The sequence below is a fragment of the Aotus nancymaae genome, unplaced genomic scaffold, assembly GCF_030222135.1.
Source record: "Aotus nancymaae isolate 86718 unplaced genomic scaffold, 86718_ANA_hifiasm-v0.15.2.pri h1tg000049l, whole genome shotgun sequence".
NCBI classification, from domain to species: Eukaryota; Metazoa; Chordata; class Mammalia; order Primates; family Aotidae; genus Aotus; species Aotus nancymaae.
Window position 1 is genome coordinate 29,662,407 of NW_026988463.1, and position 22,207 is coordinate 29,684,613.

A 22,207-nucleotide genomic window follows, 5' to 3' on the forward strand; every position below is an offset into this window, starting at 1 on the left:
ATAAAAAATCATTTTTTAAGAGAAAGAAGACGTTCTTGCCCAGCATTTGCCATTAACTAGCTGTGACAGGTGAATCTTTAACCTTCACAGGCTTCAGTTTCCTCTGTCAAGTAAATCAGATGTGGATCTATAGACTTCTTATGGCTCCATGCACCATGTCAAAGTTCTCTTCATTTCAGTTCTCTTTTGTCGAGATACGATGTAATTGTTTTTAATCCATATGTGCTTTTCCATTATTTCAAGTTCCCATCGATAATATTTCTTATTGTGCCTTGATTACTAATAATTCTTTTATATTTAAGGGACAACTCTATCCATCTTATAAATGTACAACTTTTTTATTCTCTAACAAGCTTTCTACAGCAAATTCCAATATGGTAAATCCTGCATGTTCTGCACATGTATCCCAGAACCTAAAGTGGAATTCCTGCATGTTCTGCACATGTGCCCCAGAACCTAAAGTGCAATTCCTGCATGTTCTTCACATGTGCCCCAGAATCTAAAGTGCAATAATATATATATTTACTATATATAAATAATATATAAATATATACATATTTATTATATATTTATATAATAATATATAATATATAGTATAAATATTCATATTTATGATATTTATTATATATTATTGTACATACATAATTATTTATAATATATAACAAATATATATAATAAATGTATATATTATATAAATATACATAATACATATATATAATTATATATTTATATATTATATAGTTGGGGTTATATAATATATATAATTATATATTATTATGATAATATATATATAGTAAATATATTATTATGATAATATATATATAGTAAATATATTATTATGATAATATATATATAGTAAATATATATATTATTGCACTCTAGTTTCTGGGGTACATGTGCAGAACATAGGTACAGACATGGCAATGTGATTTGCTGCCACCATCCCCCTGTCACCTACATCTGGCATTTCTCCCCATGTTATCCCTCCCCAACCTCCCTACCTGCTGCTGTCCCTCCCATAGTCCCCCCAAACAGACCCCAGTGTGTAATGCTCCCCTCCCTGTGTCCATGTGTTTTCCTTGTTCAACATCTGCCTATGAGTGAGAACAGGTGGTGGTGTTTGATTTTCTGTTCTTGTGTCAGTTTGCTGAGAATGATGGTTTCCAGATTCATCCATGCACCTACAAAGGACACAAACTCATCATTTTTTATGGTTGCATAGTATTCCTTGCTGTATATGTATATGTGTCACATTTTCCTTATCCACTCTATCATCAATGGGCATTTGGGATGATTCCAGGTCTTTGCTATTGTAAACAGTGCTGCAAAGAACGTATGTGTGCAGTGTCTTTATAATAGAACGATGTATAATTCTTTGGATATATACCAGTAATGGGATTGGTGGGTCAAATGGAATTTCTATTACTAGGTCCTTGAGGAATCACCACACTGTCTTCCACAGTGGGTTGAACTAATTTACACTCCCACCAACTGTGTAGAAGTTTTCCTATTTCTCCACATCCTCTCCAGCATCTGTTATCTCCAGATTTTTTAATGATCTCCATTCTAACTGGCATGAGATGATATCTCAATGTGGTTTTGATTTGCATTTCTCTAATGACCAGTGATGATGAGCATTTTTTCATATGTTTGATGGCATCATATATGTCTTCTTTTGAAAAGTGACTGTTCATGTCATTTGCCCACTTTTGAACGGGTTTGTTTGTTTTTTTCTTGTAAATATGTTTTAGTCCTTTGTAGATTCTGGATATTAGCCCTTGTCAGATGGGTAGATTGCTATACAGAAACTCTGGAGTTTAATTAGATCCCATATGTCTATTTTGGGTTTGTTGCCAATGCTTTTGGTGTTTTAGTCTTAAAGTCCTTGCCTATGACTATGTCCTGGATGGTTTTGCCTAGGTTGTTTTCTAGGGTTTTTATGGTGTTGGGTCTTATGTTTAAGTCTTTAATCTATCTGGAGCTAATTTTAGTGTAAGGTGTCATGAAGGGGTCCAGTTTCTGCTTTCTGCACATTGCTAGCCAGTTTTCCCAACACCATTTATTAAACAGGGAATCCTTTCCCCATTGCTTGTTTTTGTCAGGTTTGTCAATGATCAGATGGTTGCTCCTGTTGCCCAGGCTGGAGTGCAATGGTCCTCACTGCAACATCCCAGTCTTAAGTGATTTTCCTGTCTCAACCTCCCAAGTAGTTGGGACTACAGGCATGTGCCACCACACCTGGCTAATTTTTTGTATTTTTAGTAGAGATGAGGTTTCACCATGTTAGCCAGGATGGTCTCGATCTCCTGATCTTGTGATCCACCTGCCTCAGCCTCCCAAAGTGCTGGGAATACAGGTGTGAGCCACTGCACCTGGCTTTACATAACTTTTTTTAATGTCACACAGCAGAGACAAATTTGAAGCTAGGCTGTCTGGTGCCAGGGCCAGAACTCTTTTATTCACCACATCATGATGTGTGGTCACTATACTAGACAATGGTCATAACATTACATAAGGGTCAAGTGGTCAGGAAAGTCCATACTCTTAAGTGAAATGTGTCTGAAGTGCATTGCCCACTCTCTGCCTTGCCAGATGCAGTCAGACTGAAGAAGCAGCAAACTCTGGGAGGCAAACACGTGAGAAGGCCAGCTGAATGCAGTGGGTGGGGAGTTTGTTGCTCTGTGGGACACCTGAGACACACTCTTCTCCTGACCAAACACTGATGGCCATGAAAGCTTTATTATTACTTGTTTTAAGTTCTGGGGTACATATACAAGATGTGCAGTTACCGTGTTATACAGGTAAATGTGTGCCATGGTGGTTTGCTGCACCTATCAATCAATCCATCACCTAGGTATTAAGCCTGGCATGCATTAGCTATTTTTCCTGATGTTCTCCTCCTGCCACCCACCCTATTTGACAGACCCAGTGTTGTTTCCATCCCTGTGTCCATGTGTTCTCATTGTTCAGCTCCGATTGATAAGTGTTTGATTTTCCATTCCTGCATTAGTTTGCTGAGGATAATGGCTTCCAACATCAAGTGATTCATAGTCACCTAAATTCAGAGAGAAAAACTGATTCTACTGAACTCTCTCCTGACTCCTAACATGTTGAGAGGTAGTGAGCCTGAATTTCACCTCCTAATTTGCATGGTACAGATGGATAATCTCACTAAAATGACACAATTCATTCAAACACTGACAACTTTAGTTTAATCTCAAGATTTTAAGTGGTGACCTAAACCAGGAGACACAGGACACATCAAACTCATAGCAGGGAAATACTCCTGCTAACCTTTAGCAGGTGGCCCATCTACTACATTCACTGTGGCAGAATCTCATAAACTAACTCAGGGCAAAACTGAGTTAGTTTATGAAAAAACTAGCATAGCCGCTATAGATTTCTAGATTCTCTTCTTAGGTCAGATCTCCTGCACCATCGATAACCCAATAACAGCTCAGTATTTATTTGAATGACCCCCAGCATGTGCAGAGGGCCCAGGGATGTCTTTAGCATGTTAAGAAATGACATTAGTAACCATGGCCATACATCTCATATCACCTATTGACTATTGTAGTATGTGCTTGGTACCAAGTTAGTGTTTAGACACCTTAACAGGGTGATTTGGTAAAGGTTATTTAGCTGTTAAGCTGCATCACTCAGTATGATTTTAACTGTACTCTACATCACAGTGGCATTACAAGAAGGATGTTCGGTGGCACAGGCCTGGAGGGAGACACCAGCGGCCTTCCTCTTACCTGTGCCTCACTCTGCTCACCTTATCTAGGAGCTGCCTGTTTGTTTGTTATCAGACCATCAGGTGATCTGTGGATCTGCAGCACATGACACCTGGGGTGATGAACTTCACTTTACACCACCCTGTGCTTTGGCTCAAGATCCACCCCTTTAACCTATTCCTCAGGGGTCTGTTCAGTTATTCTGAGCAATATTGTCCCTCAAAGAAAAAATTGCTGGCATCCCAATGTCATCTGTACCTATCAGTGGGGACTGAGCATGTTTGTAGAAACAAGATCTCTAAATCCTAGCAGAGTGCAGTACGGGCTCAACAAATACAAGTTACAGCTCAGAGAAACATAGGTCCTCCCTGTGTGGATCACACAGTGGATTAGAGATTGCTTTTACAAAATCCCTTCAATGGGATGGTTTCAATGTGAGATAATAGGAGACACAATGAAGGTTTAATCTGAGAAGGAAACAGTGGTATGGAGGAGAAGCTGCCTGACTTTGGATAATATTTACAATGTAGAATCAGAATGTGCTGCTGCATTGGACATGGGGTATAAGAGAAAGGGAGGAGTAGAAAATGACTCCAGGGAGTTTGGCCTCAATAGCTGGAAGGATAGCGTTGTCATGTACCAAGAGGAGGAAAATGAAATAAGGAATGAGTTGTTTTGTTCTGGGAGAGAGGGGAGGGGGGATCATCAGTGGAGGTTTATTCACAAATTAGAGATGCCCAGTAGATTGCCAAGTAGAGATGCTGGTGATGCTGAGTGCTCAGCTGGGTAAACAAGCCATGAATGAGAGGGGCAGATCTGGATTAGAGAGAACCAGAAGCAGCAGCTACAGAAGGAGAAAGTAAAGAAAAGGCTAACTAGTGTGTACATAGGGACACAGCATGTGGAATGCCAGACACTGGATACTTGGAAGGAGCGGGGTGGGAGGAAGATGGATGATGAAATATTACTTATCGGGTACAGTGCTCATTATTTGGGTGATGACTATACTAAAAGTTCAAGCTTCAGCATTATGCCATATATTCATGTAACAAAATTACACTTGTGCCCCTTAAATTTATACAAATAAAACAAAAAGATAGTGTCCTCAGCACCAAATGAAGGGTTTCAAGAAAGAGACAGTGATCACATGACGCTTTGTGATATGCAGATGTTGGATAAAATGGGGACCAGATTAACCCCTGAGTTTGGCAATGGAAGACATGATGTCCCTGACAAGGCCAGTGTCAGGTGGATGGTGGACAGGTTGGGGCAAATTAAAGGGAAAATGAAAAGGGAAGGAGTGGGAACAGGAGCAGGAGGCAGATGTTTCAGGGTTCCACTCTTTTTTTTTTTTTTTTGAGACGGAGTTTCGCGCTTGTTACCCAGGCTGGAGTGCAATGGCACGATCTCGGCTCACTGCAACCTCCGCCTCCTGGGTTCAGGCAATTCTCCTGCCTCAGCCTCCTGAGTAGCTGGGATTACAGGCACGCACCACCGTGCCCAGCTAATTTTTTGTATTTTTAGTAGAGACGGGGTTTCACCATGTTGACCAGGATGGTCTCAATCTCTTGACCTCATGATCCACCCACCTCGGCCTCCCAAAGTGCTGGGATTACAGGTGTGAGCCACCGCACCCAGCTCAGGGTTCCACTCTTAAAGGAGACCACAGAAATGGGACACTAGCTAGAAGGAAGCATGGGTGTAAGAAGGACCTTTGCCCTAAGCACAGGAGGCTTTAGAGCATGCTTATATGCTGGTGGAAATGATCTAACATATTAGATAAATACATGATACAGGACAGTAAAAATGACAATTCCTGAAGCAATAAACTTAGGCATGTGTCTCTAACAAATGGATGATGCTTATTATTTGGAGATATGGAGTAATTCAATCTTAGGAGAATTATAAATTGAGATAATTGGGAAGCAATTTTTTTTAGCAAAAAGGCCGAATTAGCAAATTAAGAATGTCTACAAGCTCCTCTCACTGGAGGCAACGGGAGTCTCACTCAGCAAGTTCCCCAACTCCTCTCCAAGCTACCAGGACAACAGACAGGTTAAATACTAGCATAGCTTTTCCCCTTCAAAATAAAAACAGCTATATTGAGCCAGAAGTGAAAAATACAGCCTGCAATAACTTAACTTAAATATATTAGTAATTAGGAAAACCTGAATGAGAAAATGCCTTTTTTAAAACCATTACACTGCTGATGTCTGAGTAAGATCATGGAAGCATCATTCTATATTTTATGACTTTGAACATAAATGAATTTTGAGCATTTGAGAACATGGCAGGCGTGTGCTGGGACAGGCAAAGGAACATGCTCACAGGTCATCTAAGATCAGAGGCCCTGGCTGCTACAATCTGAAATCCATTTTTGAAGTCATGCTTCCTGGAGGCTGCTTTTGGACAATGACTGAACTGGCAGGGAGACAGAGGCAGGTCCATTCCTGGGACACGTGGGCTTTGATGGCTGTCTCTGGTGAGGACATACACTTTTCAATAAATGGTGTGGAGAAAATTGAATTGCCAAATGCAAAAGAATGAAATTGGACCACTACATACAAAAATCAGCTCAAGATAAATCAAAGACTAACGTGTAAGACTGAAACTACAGAAATACTAGAAAAAAGCTGAGGGAAAACCAGACATTGGTCTGGGCAAATAATTTATGTCTAAGACCTCAGCAGAGTGAACAAACAACATACAAAATGGGAGAAAATAAATATTTGCAAACCATGCATCCAATAGGTGATTGATTTCCAGAATTTACAAAGAAGTCAAATAACTCAGCAGCAAAACAAAGAACCTCATTAAAAAGTGGGTAAAGAAAATGAACAAATTTTTTCAAAAGAAAACGTACAAATGACCAAGAAACCAGACAAACTGCTCAACATCACCAATTATCAGAGAAATGTAAATTAAACCCATAGTCAGTTACTATCTTACGCCAATAAGAATGGCTATTACTAAAATGACAAATGTAACAAGTTGGTGAGGATGTGGAGAAAAGGGAACACTTATATACTGTTGGCAGGAATGTATGTTAATTAATTAGTACAACCTTTATGAAAAAGTGTATGAAGATTTCTCTAAGAACTAAGGATAGAACTGTCATTTGGTCCCACTATTGGATATCTAACAAAAGGAAAATAAATCACTATATCAAAAAGATAACTGTTCATTGCAGCATTATTCACAATAGCAAAGATACAAAATCAACCTAAATGGCCATCAACTGGTAACTAGACATAGAAAATGTGGTATATATAAAGTGGAATATTATTCAGCTGTCAAAAAGAACGAAATCATATATTTTGCAGTAACACTGATAGAAACAGAGAATATTACTGTAAGTGAAATAACTCAGAAACACAAAGTCAAATTTCACATATTCATTTTAGTTGTAAGTAAAAACTAAATAATACATATACATGGACAAAGAGAGTGAAATAATAGACACTAGAGACTCTGAAAAGTGGGAGAGTAGGAGGGAGGTGACAAGGAGGAATTACTTAATGGGTACAATGTGCATTACTTGAGGGATGGTAAGACTAAAAGCCCAGACTTCATCACTGCACAATATATCCATGTAACCAAGCTGCACTTGTACCCCTTAAATTAATATAAATAAAAAATAATAACAATAGGGGAAAATGGGGGGAATAAAAGATGAGTATATGAGAACTCTATTCCTTTCCACTCCAGTTTTCTATAAACATAAAACTTAAAAAAATAAAGTCCACTAAATTTAAAAAAGTATATAAGAAATAAGAGAAATACTAATTTGGGATTTTCCAGCACCTTGAGTATGTCAACTTTAGGTTATTCCTAGAGGAGGGCCATCTTTTATACACAGTGTATTGAGTAAGCCCATGGAAATGCTGTCCCTTCCCTTCCTTAAGAATTCAGCATCTACTGCAGAAGGCTGGACTCAATCCCCTTGATGTTTCTTTGTCAACCACATGCTGTAGTTCTGGGTGTGATGTGAGAGAAGTGGGCATGCACCCATCATGGGAGTTATAGAAAACGCTTGCCCTTTTGGAACCTAGCTTTCCTGAGTTGTATAATTCTTACTACTATATTGTGGATGCATAAGCCTGAACAGGAATACAAATTTCACAACCAGGTTGTGCGTATGGATGACTTATCACAGCTATAAAATGTGGATGCTATCAATTCATGAATCTCACTGTTCAAAGTGAAATAGTATATAAACTGCACCCTACATTTATACAATTCTAATGTATCTCTGGATACAGGAGCAATAGAAGAATAAAAAGAAGTAAAAAAAAAATTAAAAGATGTGGAAAATCTCCAATTTGACCTTTAGAAAAAGATGTCCTGTCAACACTTTGCCCAGTAGGATACTGATGTGTATGCCTGACATAAGCAGTTGTCCTCAATCTAAAAATAAATAAACAAGAAAAACCAAAACCAACCAGCCAAACAGAAAAACCAAGCCACCTCCTGTTTGCATGGCAGAGCTGTAAAGAGTGTGTAACTCAAGGACTAGGGAGCACAAAACACATGAATTCAGTTTATAAGAGGCATTCATGGCTTCCCAGCTGTTATGGACACAGCTCAGGGATACACAATCCATCACCTCACAGGGATGTTTATTTATCTTCAGCCATGACTGCCACCAAAAGGACTTTATTTTATCCACTGAGCTAAGCTTTAACTCAAACTATCCTACCCAATGTTCTTAATTCTCTATATGTGGACCATAAAGCACAAGTCTGCATTTAGTAATTAAGTAATCCAATTAACTTATGTATAGGGTATATACACTGTCAGGCACTGTGCTAAGCATTGATTATACAATAAAGAAAATACAAATTCAGTTCTTGGCACCATGAATTTATTGTCTATGATATGGGTGCATATTAAACAAAAAGTAAGCACATAAGTACCTAACTGTGCAGTGTAATAATTACTATGAAATAAAGTATAGGGTCTATGACATACAAAAAATAGAGAAAGGTAACTTAAATTGAGGTGTATGTAGGAAGGCCATTCTGAGGAGGTGACATTTGAGCAGTCACTTGAAGGATGAGTGAAACTGGCTAGGTGAAAAAGCAGAGAGAAGGGTGTTCTAAAGATATGGACTAACTAACATTAGGAAAAGCAGAAAACTATTCATGATGTTCAAGAAGCAGACAGAAACCCACTGGGAGATTAAATTAAATACACCAAGCAGAGACAGGGCATGCCAAATTTCCATTTTCTCTTATTTTTCTTGGTTAATCTTGCTTGGGGTTTAATAGCTTTATTAAAATTACCAAATAACCAACTTTAAGCTTTGCTAATTTTCTATGTTGTTATACATATTCTATTTTTTCTTTCAGATTACATCGAAGTAAGCTTTTCTTTATTTTTCATCTTAAGAAGAAAACTAAGAATCCTGAATTTAAGCAAAGCTCTTTTTTTTTTTTTGTTTCTACTATAGGCATTTAAAGATTTAAACTTTCCTTTAAGCACTATTTTAGCTGATAATATGTGGCTAATACTTCAGCAATATTATGGCTATATTATGTCATTTATATATCCCTGTAAAGTTTCTGGATTTTTTTAATGTTTATTTATTTCTAACATAATTAATTCTAGGGATAGAACGTGCTATGTATGATTTTACTCTTTTTTAAATCATCTCAATTTTATTTTTGTGGTTAGACATTTGAAATTTAATTTTTGTTATTTTGAAATATATAATACATCATTATTGACTATAGTCATCCTGCTGTACAATAGATTTCAAAACGTTTTTCTCATATTTAACTCAAACTTTGCTCCTGTGGACAACTTCCCATTTTCTCCCGGGCAACATAACTTCTGATAATCATTATTCTACTCTGTACTTTTATGAGTTCAATTTTCAGACCTAAATTTAAATCGAAATGCTGTAAAATGACAAAAGGAATAAACATTTAGGTAACTTTGGGTTTTGTAGGTACAACACTAAAGTACTTAAAAGACAATTTTCTACCATGAAAGAAGATATTGGTGTGACTTTGTTACAATAAAATCTTTTGCTCTGGGAAAGGAAATATTAAAAGAATGGAGAAACACGCTACAGACAGGGAGAAAATATTTGCAAAACACCTCACTTGTATCCAGACCATTAAAAACCACTTACAACACAACAAGAAGAAATCAACCAACCCAATTAGTAAATGGACAAAAGACCAAAAGAGGCTCCCATCAGAGACGGCATACAGACGAAAAGCTTATGAAAAGATGTTCACCCTCCTGGCGCTTTTCTCTCTCTGCGCCCCTCTCTCCCCTACAGACCCTCCGCTGCAGCGCGAGTGGGAGCGGGTCGGGGGCGGTGACGGTGATGTGCGCACGATGAGATTCATGTGCTTTATAAACCATGGGTCCGGGGAAATCCGAGAGGCTGAGCTTGGAGCACATACTGACCCGCCACTCGCAGGGTCCCGGCCCGCTGCCCTGCAGAGCCCGCCTCACTACTCCACTTTATAGGCCTGCTGGGCCCCCGAGGGCCTTGGCTCCCCTGAGCCTGGTGAGCCCACAGCGGGCCCTGGGGAGAACCGCCCTTCCCTGAGCTCGGCTAAGCGTGCAGGCAGTGTCGACAACAGGGATGCCTGGAGCTTTTCCTGGTAGAGTGACAAAGATTCAACAACAACAAGAGGAGCAGGGGCCAAGACAAGAAGCGGAAGTTCGGCCGCCAGGACCCCCGGGCCCCCGCATCCCACCGGAGGCTCTGCTGCAGGAGTTCCAGCTGCTGCTGAAAGGCGCGGTAATGCAGCACCTGAGTATGGATCCCGAGCCCTGCGTGCGCGTCTCTGTGGGGCCCATCGCCTGGAACCTCGCTCCGGTCCAGCTGCCTCCAGGGAGGACAATGTAGACACGATGGGGGCATGTGGGCAGTGCTGGCCGCGCCCCTGGTTTTGGGGCCATGGGAGCCACGCGAGGAGGCCGCTTTCCACTGCAGCCTGCACCAGGACACGTTGCTGCAGCCATGCCTGCTGCTTGTCCGACGCCAGGGCGCCACCGGGATGACAGGTGCAGGAGGCTGTGGCAGTGGGCAGATGCGGTTTCCAGCCCCGAGTCAAGGAGGACCCTGGCTTCCCAGCCCGCTATCCTGCGGGCAAGAAGATAAAGAAAGCCACCCTCTCAGCAGATCAGCTGCCCCGCCTGGCAGCCCAGCCAGACAAGACACCTGGAAGTTCACTGTGTCTGAGCTCATGTCGTGCGGGCAGGACGCCCGGTGCCCAGAATGCTGGGGAACCCTATGTGCCAGAGGCCCACAAGCCATGGGGCCCAAAGGCGCCATGGGGCGAGAAGGCGCTGCCTTCCCATTGCTTTCACGCCCCGCCCCACCCTGCCCACCAAGGCTGCTGCGGCCAAGATGTTCCGCAGCATGGACACCATTGTGGACACATTCCACAATGGCTGCAAGATGACGACCTTCGCCAAGGTCACGCAGGGTGTCCGGGACATGATGCTCAAATGCTTTGGGGAGCGCAACGTGGCCACTTCAGAACCGTGGAGGCTGCCTTTCAAGGTTTTCGACAGGACTGCAGGACCCCACCTTCAAGGACTGTGTCAGGTGGTCGGGTTCCCAGGTTCCCAGCACACCATCAAACCGGGACTAGACCAGAAGCCCAGCGGAGCAGCCTTCAACTCAAGCCTCGCACCTTCTCTCTTCAGCCAAGAGATGGTGGGGCGAGTCAAGGAGCACCACAAGGCCTTCCTGGCTCACTGAGCACTCCAGGGCGGTGCCCACAAACTCTTCAAGCCTCTGGCACTCGCACTGCCATGTGGATGAGATGCTGGACATCGAGCCAGCCATGCTGCCCCAGCTGCCCGCCACCGAGCAGCTCACCGCCACGAGAAAGGTTTCAGCCTGGGGCCCCAGCCTGATGTTGCTCAGGAGGCAGAAGGCCTTGACTCAACCAGCCCTGTGATCAGTGCAACCCAGCAGGTCCGGGTCCCTCAGTCCAGTGTCCCCCAGGCTAACACTGCTGGCCATCCTACCTGCTGTCCCTCCAGGTGTCTGGCAGTGGGTGTCTCAGGACCTGCCTGAGCAGTCTGAGACAGAAGCAGCTGGCACAGGTGACACTGCGCCCAGAGCATGAGCCAGGCCACAGGGGCTGGAGCGGCTGCCAGACTGGCCCAGGCATGGTGTGGCACCTTTGTGTCTGAGCACAAGTGGGTGCTCAGTGTGGAGGTGGCCTGTGCCGGGACGGCAGGCAGGTGCTGGAGGCAGTGGGCACCAGGGAGATGGAGAAGCACCTGCTGCTCCTCTCTGAGCTGATGTCCAACCTCCACCGCGTCCGCCCCATGCCTACCTCAAACTGATCAAGGCTGTGGACCTGGCTGGCATCACTGCAGGTCTGGCCCACACTGAGGAGGGTTTGTGAGCCCAGCAGCCACCGCAGATAAACACCGGCTGGAGGCTTGCTGGCCTGGGCTCACCTGAGCCTGCTTTATTCTCTTTATGAACTTAATGCACTTTGCTCTTCCCTTCCTGAGTGCCCGAGGACTGGACATGGGCTGCAGGGTGCTCTGCCTTAGGGTTTCCTGGCCGTGGGTGGTGGGCCTGTCTCACAGGGCCCATGTACAGCATGTATTAAACTTTTTCTACTGGTTTCTGCAACAGCATCAAGCTGGGTTTCTTCATCCTCTTCTATTTTTCTCTTTTCTTTGTTCTTTTTCTTCTTATTGTTTGAATTTTCATCATAAGGTTAGTTTTCAGCAGATAAGCTCTCCTCTCCTCCCAGAAAATTCATAAAGAATCTCACACTGACTCAGGATAACTTCTTCACGATGCCAGACTCCTAGGCAGAGTTCTCGGTGACAGTGGCTTCAGCTCACTCCTTGATCCTCTCTTTCCATCTTGCCTCTTCACCTTAACTCCCTGGAGCACGAGGTGGTGGCCTTCACACAAGGAAAACCTTGGCCATGGCTGGAGGGAGACTTCTTAATGGAGAGACTAGCACCAGCTAGGGAGGAGTATCTGGCCGGAGCTGCACTGGGCATGGGAGAAACATCAGTGAAGGTGAAGTAAACACGCCCTGGCAGCGTGGCGGGAGCGAAGGCTCTCTCCGGAACACCTCTTCTTAGTCACCCGAAAGTGGAATTACAGAGAGTCCCACTTTCTGGTCTCTGCCAAGGAGTGGGGAGCTATGGCGGCCGCAGAGGACTGAAAGGTGTGGGGATTTCACTCTTTTTAAATGTACTGCAATTTAACTCTATAGCTCAAAAAAATGATGATTCTTGGTGAATGTTTCATGCACACTAAAAAACTGTGTATTTGGGTGTTGTGTTCTATAAATGTCAATTATGTCAAGTTAGCTAAGAGTATTGTGTAGAATTTCTAAAGCCTTAATTTTTTTTTGTAATACTTGTTATGTGAGTTTTTAAGATAATAAGTTAAATTTTGACTATATTAGATTTTTCAATTGATCCCACTATATTTGTCAGATTTTACCTCATAAACTCTTGCTCCATTATTAAGTGCATAAATATTTAGATATGTTGTCTCTCCGGTGAACTTACTCCTTTTATTATTATGCAATGACCCTCTATCCTCTGTAATAGTCTGTGGCATAAAGTCCACTCTGTCTGATACTGATACAGCCTCACCAGCTTTCTTACGCTTACTGTTCACATGGTAGATCTTTACCTTCTCTCTCAATCTATCTGTGCCTTTTTGTGTTTAAAATGTTTACATATAGCATATTTCCCCATTTTATAGTTATTAATAATGGGAATACTAGTCCTACACTTGTTCCTTTATCATAACATGTAGAGAAATTCACACAATTTCTTTTTCATGAGTCCCATTAATATAAATCACCTTCCTTTTCCAGTTTGTGTGTCCTGAAGGCAGGAACTGATATGTAGCTCTGTTAAGATGTATTTTGTTAAAGGCAGCCAATCACTTCAGGCTACTGAATTTTTATAGATTTTTTTTTTCCTAACCAGAGGCACTACTTTCCAAAATTAATGTGGATTAAAAACACTTAAAGATCTAGTCACTACAGATTCTGATCCAGGATATCTGAGGTGAGACCTGAGACTTCACTTATGCCAGTGATGCTGGTCTATATGCTCCACTTTGAATAGCAAGGATTTACCATACCCACTAATTTGCAAAGGGTCATTCAGATTGTCTGTGTCAGAAGTTACTAATGTGAATGGCTTGATGGTGTAAGGTGAGTATGTGAGAATATAAAGCCAGCAGGTGACAAAAAATAAAAAATGGATAATACCAAGGGCAATCTGGAGAGTGTAGGTACCACTCAAAATACCAAATTAAAAAATTTAAAACACTGTACTGTCAAAGAAAAAAGACTGTCAGATAAATTCAGATCATATCCAACTGTTTATGATTTCTGTTCAATGTCACTATGCACATATCAGTTAAAAGAATGAAAGTCTCACAGGCAAAATGGCAATGATTCACATATAAATAGAATTTAAGTTCAGTCTCCAAAGAGCAATTGATCCACAGTAGCCATGCCCAGTTCATATTTTCCCCACTTTACCCACAAATACATCTTCCAAGATCTTGATATAGATGCTATTAAAAATCCATACATATATCTTTTTATTTTAAAATGTTCACTTACCAAGGTGCAGTCACATAACCACCATGTTTTTTCAAAATGATAGCTTTTTTTTTTTTTAGCACTGACTCACATTCCACTGTCTGGATGTACCACACTCGATTTACCCATTCACCTGGTAGAAGATATTTTAGTTGCTTCCAAGTTTTGACAATTATACATAAAGCTGCTTTAAACATTTATGTAAAGAGTTTAGTGTGGGCACATATTCTCAATTTTGGGGGGTAAATACCAGAAGCGTAACTGCTATATTATAGGGTAAGAATATCCTGTGTTTTGTAAGAAACTGCCAGCTGTCTTCCAAAGTGGCTGTAACAGCAAGGAATAAGACCTTCTGTTGCTTCATGTCTTCACCAGCATTTGGTGCTATTTGTATCTGGGACTGTAGTTGTGTGAACAGGTGTGTAGTGGTATTCCACTGTTTTAATTTGTATTCCCTAATGATATGACATTGAGCATCTTTTCATGTTTGTTTGTCATCTGTAAATCTTTGATGAGGTGTCTGCTCAGAATTTTTGCCCAATTTTTAAAGAGTTTGTTTTTGTTTTTGAGATAGAGTCTCATTCTGTGGCCCAGGCTGGAGTGCAGTGACATGATCTCAGCCCACTGCAACATCTCCCTCCCAGGTTCAAGCAATTATCCTACCTTAGCCTCCCCAGTAGCTTGGATCACAGGCATGCACCACTATACCTGGCTAATTTTTATATTTTTAGTAAAGACGGGGTTTCACTATGTTGGCCAGGCTGGTCTAGAACTTCTGACCTCAGGTGATCCTCCCACCTTGGCCTCCCAAACTATTGGGATTACAGGTGTGAGCCACTGCACCCAGTCTAATTGTTGAGTTTTAAGGTTTCTTTGTATATGTTCAATACAGGTCATTTACCTTACGTGTGTTTTGCAAAGGTTTTCTCCCAGTCTGTGACCTGTCTTCTTGTTCCCTTAACAATGTCTTTCACAGAAGTGTTAAATTTTAATAAATTCCAACTTAACAATGTTTTCTTTTATGGATCATGCTTTCAGTCTTGTATTAAAGAAGTCACCACCAAACTCAAGGTCATCTAAATTTTCAGTTTATCAAAAGACTTTTTCAAAAAATCGTACAAAATTTAAAATCATAGATTTATAGCAAATTTTGTGTTAATAAAGTTTGTTTCTTTAGATTGAGATGATTGGAAGGATTACTACTTCAGGATAAATTAGACTTCTGGTGAATTCAGTCTTTCTATTTTCTCCTCTGAAACTGTGGATTTATGGACACAAAGCAAATCTCTATAGATTGCCTGTCTTTCCTTAGTTTAACACAATAATTTATCTGTTTGAAGGATTTGCTTATTTTAGTTTACAAATTTGATGTTTCCAGTGAAAATAAGAGCAAACATCTTAAATTGCAGTTTATATCAGCACCCCTATTTTACATATATAGAAACTAAACATCAGAATAGTTTCTAATGCTGTTCAGCTATGTGTTGACAATTTCAAAATGGAGCTGCCTACTTCCTAGACTGCAATCTTCTCTCCCACATCTCCCAGGCATGCTGCCTTGCTTCAGTCCAGGACTCCAAATCTCAAAGCTCTTCCTTTGACCATGAAGGCCCTTGTCAACAACAGTAATGACAATATCTAGCAGATACATGGCCCTTTCTATGTGCCCGCAACTTTATGAACTCTAATATAGGTTGATTAATCTTCCAAATAAGCCTGTGAGATAGATGCTATTGTTATCCCTATATATAGATAATAAAAGAGAAATACGTAGAGGTTAAGTGATGTTCCACGATGACACAGCTAGTAAGAGAGAAAGGATTTGAAACTAGTCAGTTAAGCTCCTGTGTCTATGCTCATGGCAACTATACCTTGTTGTCTTTCTTAGTCATGCCACTGTCCTCCTGCCTTCCAACCTGAGCCTCTGGGCCAAATAGGACCTTTCTGAATGTAAGATGCTACTCACATAGGATTTTTAAACAAACTATTTACTAAATGCAGATGTCAATGCATTTAATGATGCTGTCCTAAAGGCATTATTAAAGGTTCCTGTAGTGTTTAACTTCTTGCCAATGCTGCTTTCTTCAAATGACTCTTCTGTCATCATTATGGCAGGTAAACATCTATTAGTAATTGTAAAGGAAATGAAAGTAATCTCTGCAGTTTTAGAATACTTAGTGAACAAAGGTGAGATGTTTCCTCTTCAATGAACGTACCTCATACTCACCCCAGATGAAAAAAGTAAAAATTGCTTAAAGTAATTAATAAGCGCATCTCCGCTCTTTAGGAGATTTCAGTTCTCTTGGATGTATAGTTTCCTCTGGTTGAACTCCTTCACTTCAGAGGACAAAAAAAGAAAAGAAAAAATATAAAAAAAAGAAAGATGAAAAAATGTAGTTTCCTAAGACTAAGACAGTAATGATGAACATTTATATGAACAGAGTTCATATAAATGAATCATTATTGAATGGTTTTACATTAGGTGAAAATTTCTAAGTTGAAGATAACCTAGGAAAGACATTTATAAAGAGAGAACGGATATTCATTCTTAATCATTTCAGATACCTACTAAACTGAAAAGGCAATTTTTTTTTTAACTACAGGGAATCATGCAACGTGAACCAGGAAATGCTTCTACCTACTTATTTGGGATGTTTCTTGGGGAGTGGGAGAAAATTAATGGGAAGCAGCAATGGGAGACTCAAATTCATCTTACTTTGAAAATGCACCATCACAGTGGATTTGCTCTTATATCTAAAGAGAAAGAAATTCAGAGCAGCAGTAATGGAAAGTGCCTGGGTTCCTGCAGCTCTGCAGGGTACAGTATATGGAGAAATCCTTGTTTACCAGCATCTGTCTCTGAACAATAGTAATTTGTCAGTAAATAGCAGAGAATAGTGATGCCAGGAAGAAAAAAAAAGGTTACAAAAAGCTACACAGTGGACTCTCTTACTGTTGTTGAGGCTGTGTCACTCAGAATGCTAGAAAATGAAACTTTGTCACTGGGGCAAAAAACTCAAAAAAAATTCTACTAAGTCCAGTTTTGATAATGGGAATTTAAATTTATATCACAGTCTCCATCTGTACTCACAAGCCCAGGTTAAGATTTGAAAGGGTGTTTCTAATTGCATCCAGATACACTATTAAAAAATCCAAAGAGAATCAACCTACCTGTTAATGAAAAGAGCTCTCCACATTCAAGGAATAGTAAACTAAATAAAAACTAATTATTCTAAGTGAAGCAACTCAGGAATGAAAACCCAAATATCGTATGTTCTCACTGATATGTGGGAGCTGAGCTATGAGGAGGCAAAAGTGTAAGAATAATGCAATGTACTCAGGGATGTGTGGGGAAGGGCTAAGGGGGGGTGAGGGATAAAAGACTGCAAACAAAGTGCAGTGTATACTGCTCGGGAGATGGGTGCACCAAAATCTCACAAATCACCACTAAAGAACTTACTCCTGTAACCAAACACCACCTGTACCCCAATAACCTATAAGGAAAGAAACATGAATATATTTCCAAATTAAAACACAACAACAATATGGAGACATAGAGAAAGATTTCATTATGAAAGAAATAATAGATAAATGTTTATATAATACTGTGCTAAAGATACTAAAGAATATATCGTTACAAAAACATATGCTAAGAAAAAGAAAGCCAAAATTTTAAAAATATTTGCTTTTCTTTAGGTTTAATTTACTACAGCAAGGACTCTTTATACCAAAACTTTAAAATGAAATCCATAAAACATTGGCTGAGAAATAAAAGAAATACTAGCAGAGTGAAAGGAAGAATGAATGAAGGGGAAATACAAATATATAAGTATAATTTATATAGTCATTAATATTGTTAAAAGGCAAGTGAAAACTAAAGATAATCTCATCCAAAATTTACAAACAAACTGAGGCACTCCCCCAGAAGGAGCCGGAAAAAGAGATGAATTGAAAATGATCACAGAATCTGATAGATGTGGAGGAATCATAACACCAACATATGAAAAACCAATATTCCTGGAAACAACATGCAACTAAATGGGATATAAATAATAAGGAAAGATTTAGTAGATGACAAAATTATTGAACTAAAGTGCAAGTTTCTGTTTACACATACAAAGGCCTCACCGAATCCTAAGAATAATTAATGACGTATCAACCAACTCTGGAAATTTTAAGTTGAAAGACATTAGTAAGGATAACTACAACGGAGAGAGCAAAAGAAAAAAGAAGAAGTGGAAGAAAAAGAGAGAAAGGAGAAAAAGGCAAAGGAGAACAAAAAGTGGAAGAAAAAGGAGCAGTATGAGGATTAATGGAGGCGGAGAGGAGAGATGAGGAAAAAGTGAAAAAGAAAGGGAGGAAAAGCAGGAGGAGGAGGAGGAAGGAGAAAAACAGGGAGGAGGTAAGTGAGAAGAAAGAAGGTGAGAAGGAGAAGAAAAAGGAGGAAGAGGATAAAAAGGAAAGAGAAAGAAGGGGGAGAAGGGGAAGGAATAAATGAAACAGAGAAAGGAGGAGAAGGAGATGAAGAATAGAGGGGAGAAGAAAGAAAGTTGTGAGGGGGTAAGAGAGAAAGTGAAAGAGGAGAGGAAAATGAGTAGGTGAAAGCCGCTCCATTGTGTTACACACAGGAAGAAGGCAATGGAGCAAATTCCGAACAGTATTAAAGAGGAAAGTTGGGACACAAGAATGTTATATACAGATAGGCTGTAATTCATGTATAAAGGCAACAGAAAACATTCTCAGATATGCTGTCTAGAAATAGACTACTTACTAAATATGTTGCTCAAGAAGCTACTCTAGCTAATCAAAAATCCATCAAAATAAAGAAATGAACAGTGGCTAAGTCATAGTATTAAGAAGCATTCAACAATCATTAAAAGAATTGGAGCATAGAATTCAGTCTTAATTGTAACTATAGATATGGATGGGAAAAATAAAGGAATGTGAATGGCAAATATATAGCTTAGAGAAGAAGCCATGCATGATTTTAAGAAGAAAAAATGAAACAGTAAACTGTGTCTAAAATTCTGTAAACAAAGATTAAGTAGGAAGAAGGAGAGGAGGAAAACAAAGGTATTTTAGTGTTGTCCTACATAAGGAGAGAGAGGAATATATAGATTCACTTTTAATTCTGAAAGAGAAATAGAGTTGCATGTATTTTTAAGCCTAAAGAAAACCACTGGGAGCAACTTGCTTTCCCTGCAGTGTGGTGAGTTAAGCCAGATCCCCCTCCTCCTCCTGCAGCAGGGCCAGAACCCCTGACGGTATTCAGCTGCGCTGAAGTGTGGCCGGTGTCATCTGTCTCCACAATGACCACAAGAAACATGCTCAGGCCAGGGGCAAAAAGGCAGAGCAGAAAAAAGAGATTATCAAATACAAAACTTTGGGTTTGAAGAATAAGAAAGGACAAAAGCAACAGAATTTATCCAGGCTGTCAAACGTCAAGTTAAGTTAGGTCAACAACATCCACATCAGCATAGAGTGAAGCTGAAAATAATTTGCAGAAGGATGAGAAGAAGAAAGAATTGCAGGAGCTAAATGAGCTGTTCAAACCTGTAGTTGCTCAAAAAATAGGTCAAGGTGCAGATCCCAAGTCTGTGGTATGTGCGTTCTTCAAGCAAGGACAGTGTGCTAAAGGAGATAAGTGTAAGTTCTCCCATGACTTGACTCTGGAGAGAAATGTGAAAAGAAAAGTGTTTACATTGATGCAAGAAATGATGAACTTGAAAAAGATACTATGGATAATTGGGATGAGAAAAAGCTGGAAGAAGTAGTGAACAAGATGCACGGTGAGGCAGAAAAGAAAAAACCAAAAACTCAAACAGTGTGCAAGCATTTTCTTGAAGCTATTGAAAACAAGTATGGCTGGTTTGAGCTATGCCCTAGAGGGGGTGCTATTCGCATGTGTCATCATACATTTATTCCTGGATTTGTGTTGAAAAAAGATGAAAAGAAAGAACAGAAAGAAGATGAAATTTCATTATAAGATGTAATTGAAAGATAGTGTTCTGCCCTAGGTCCAAATGTTACCAAAATCACTCTAGAATCTTTTCTTGCATGAGAGAAATGGAAAAGATGGAAAAGACAAGAAACAATTGATAAACTTGAACAAGATATGGAAAGAAGGAAAGCTGACTTCAAAGCAGGGAAAGCACTCGTGATCTGTGGTCGTAAAGTGTTTGAATTTTTCCTGAACTGGTCAATGATGATGATGAGGAAGCAGATGATACTTGCTACACCCAGGGAACCGGTGGTGATGAGGTTGATGATTCAGTGAGTGTAAATGACATAGATGTAAGCCTGTACATTCCGAGAGATGCAGATGAACTGTGTATTACTGTAGCCAGTCTTGAAGGATTCAGCACATATACTTCAGATAAAGATGAAAACAAATTAAGCGAAGCTTCTGGAGGTAGGGCTGAAAATGGTGGAAGAAGTGACTTGGAAGAGGATGACGAAAGGGAGGACTGGAAAATGGAGCTATTGATGCTGTTCTTATTGATGAAAATCTTTTCACTGGAGAAAATTTGGATGAACTAGAAGAGGAATTAAATACACTTGATTTAGGAGAATGACACCAAACAAGTCGATGAAAAAATTAAGTCGGCTCAGCATGAGTTGAAATTGACTACGATAATATTTCCTACTGAGAATTAACAGGATGTTTATTTCCCATGCTGATTCTGGAGGAGTTACCCTCCTGCAAAAAAGGAATATCATCTTCTCTTCAGACTTCGTCTCTTCTCTTCTGACTTTGGCTACATCTCATGGTAAGTTCAGAGTAGTTCATGATAAATTGAAAATACAATGGTCATTGCAGAAAGTGATTGATTGTTGTAACTGTTCGCCAAGTAAGAAGTGTATCTGCTTTTCCATCTTTTGGTTTTCATTTGGGCACGTGCTATTACCAGAAACAACAAACTTACATTTAAAATACCCTTCATTTGACACAGTTTTTAAGGAGTGATTTAATTTCTTTTGTATTTGCATGTTTAGAAGACTGCCTAAAGTATGAGCACTGTACTTCATAAAAAATGCATATGCAGATTCAGTATTGTATATCTTTGAACAATTAGATGGACACTTAAAATGGAACTTCTTTTATCTAACAGGATCAGCTACAATGCCCTGTGTTAAATTGTTTAAAAGTTTTCCCTTTTCTTTTTTACCAATAAAGTTGTAAAGAAAGACTCTCATACTTAAAAAAGAAAGAAAGAAAGAAAGAAAGAAAGAAAACCACTGGAGGTTAAAAGAAAATGCTTAACTTCAGGTAGGAGGTACCTCTAATAATAATAATGGTAACAGAATGCTAAACATTATACAAAATTTGAAATGCACAAGATATGATAGAAGTAAAATCAAACATATTTGTATTATAATAACTATCAATGATTAAAAGTTATTCTTTAAAAAACAAGATTAATAAATGGATTCAGAAATATAATGCATGCTGACTACAAGAGAAATAACTAAAGCACAATGGTTCAAATATGACAAATAGTTTTCAGGTAAACACATAAGAATAGTAATCAAATAGAGTCATACCAATATTCAGTAAAGTAGATTGAAGTTATACAACATTAATTTGGAAAACGATAATTTTGTATTGGCAAAATATTGAGCCCTAATGAAGTTGTGAATTACAAAAGTGCATAAAGCAAAATTTGAGAGAATAAGATGGACAAGCAGGTGCCCAACTCAGTGTTGCGTATGTGTCTGGGTAACACAGACACCCATTGCACTCAGTCACTCATTTATAGAAGCAATTTTCAGAAAACAAGTAATAATCTGTAATGATCAAAATGTTTCAGATATTTCAGAGGCTAGACTGTGCAGTGACATCCACATATGAAATAGGAAACCCTCCAGATTACAGAGAGGAAAATT

At 39.7% G+C, this 22,207-nt stretch overlaps 1 pseudogene; it reads left to right on the forward strand.

The window, feature by feature from the left end:
- Window positions 1-11,533: 11,533 nt before the first annotated feature.
- On the forward strand, window positions 11,534-20,900 carry LOC135269074 (zinc finger CCCH domain-containing protein 15-like; annotated as a pseudogene).
- The last annotated feature ends 1,307 nt before the right edge of the window (window positions 20,901-22,207 follow it).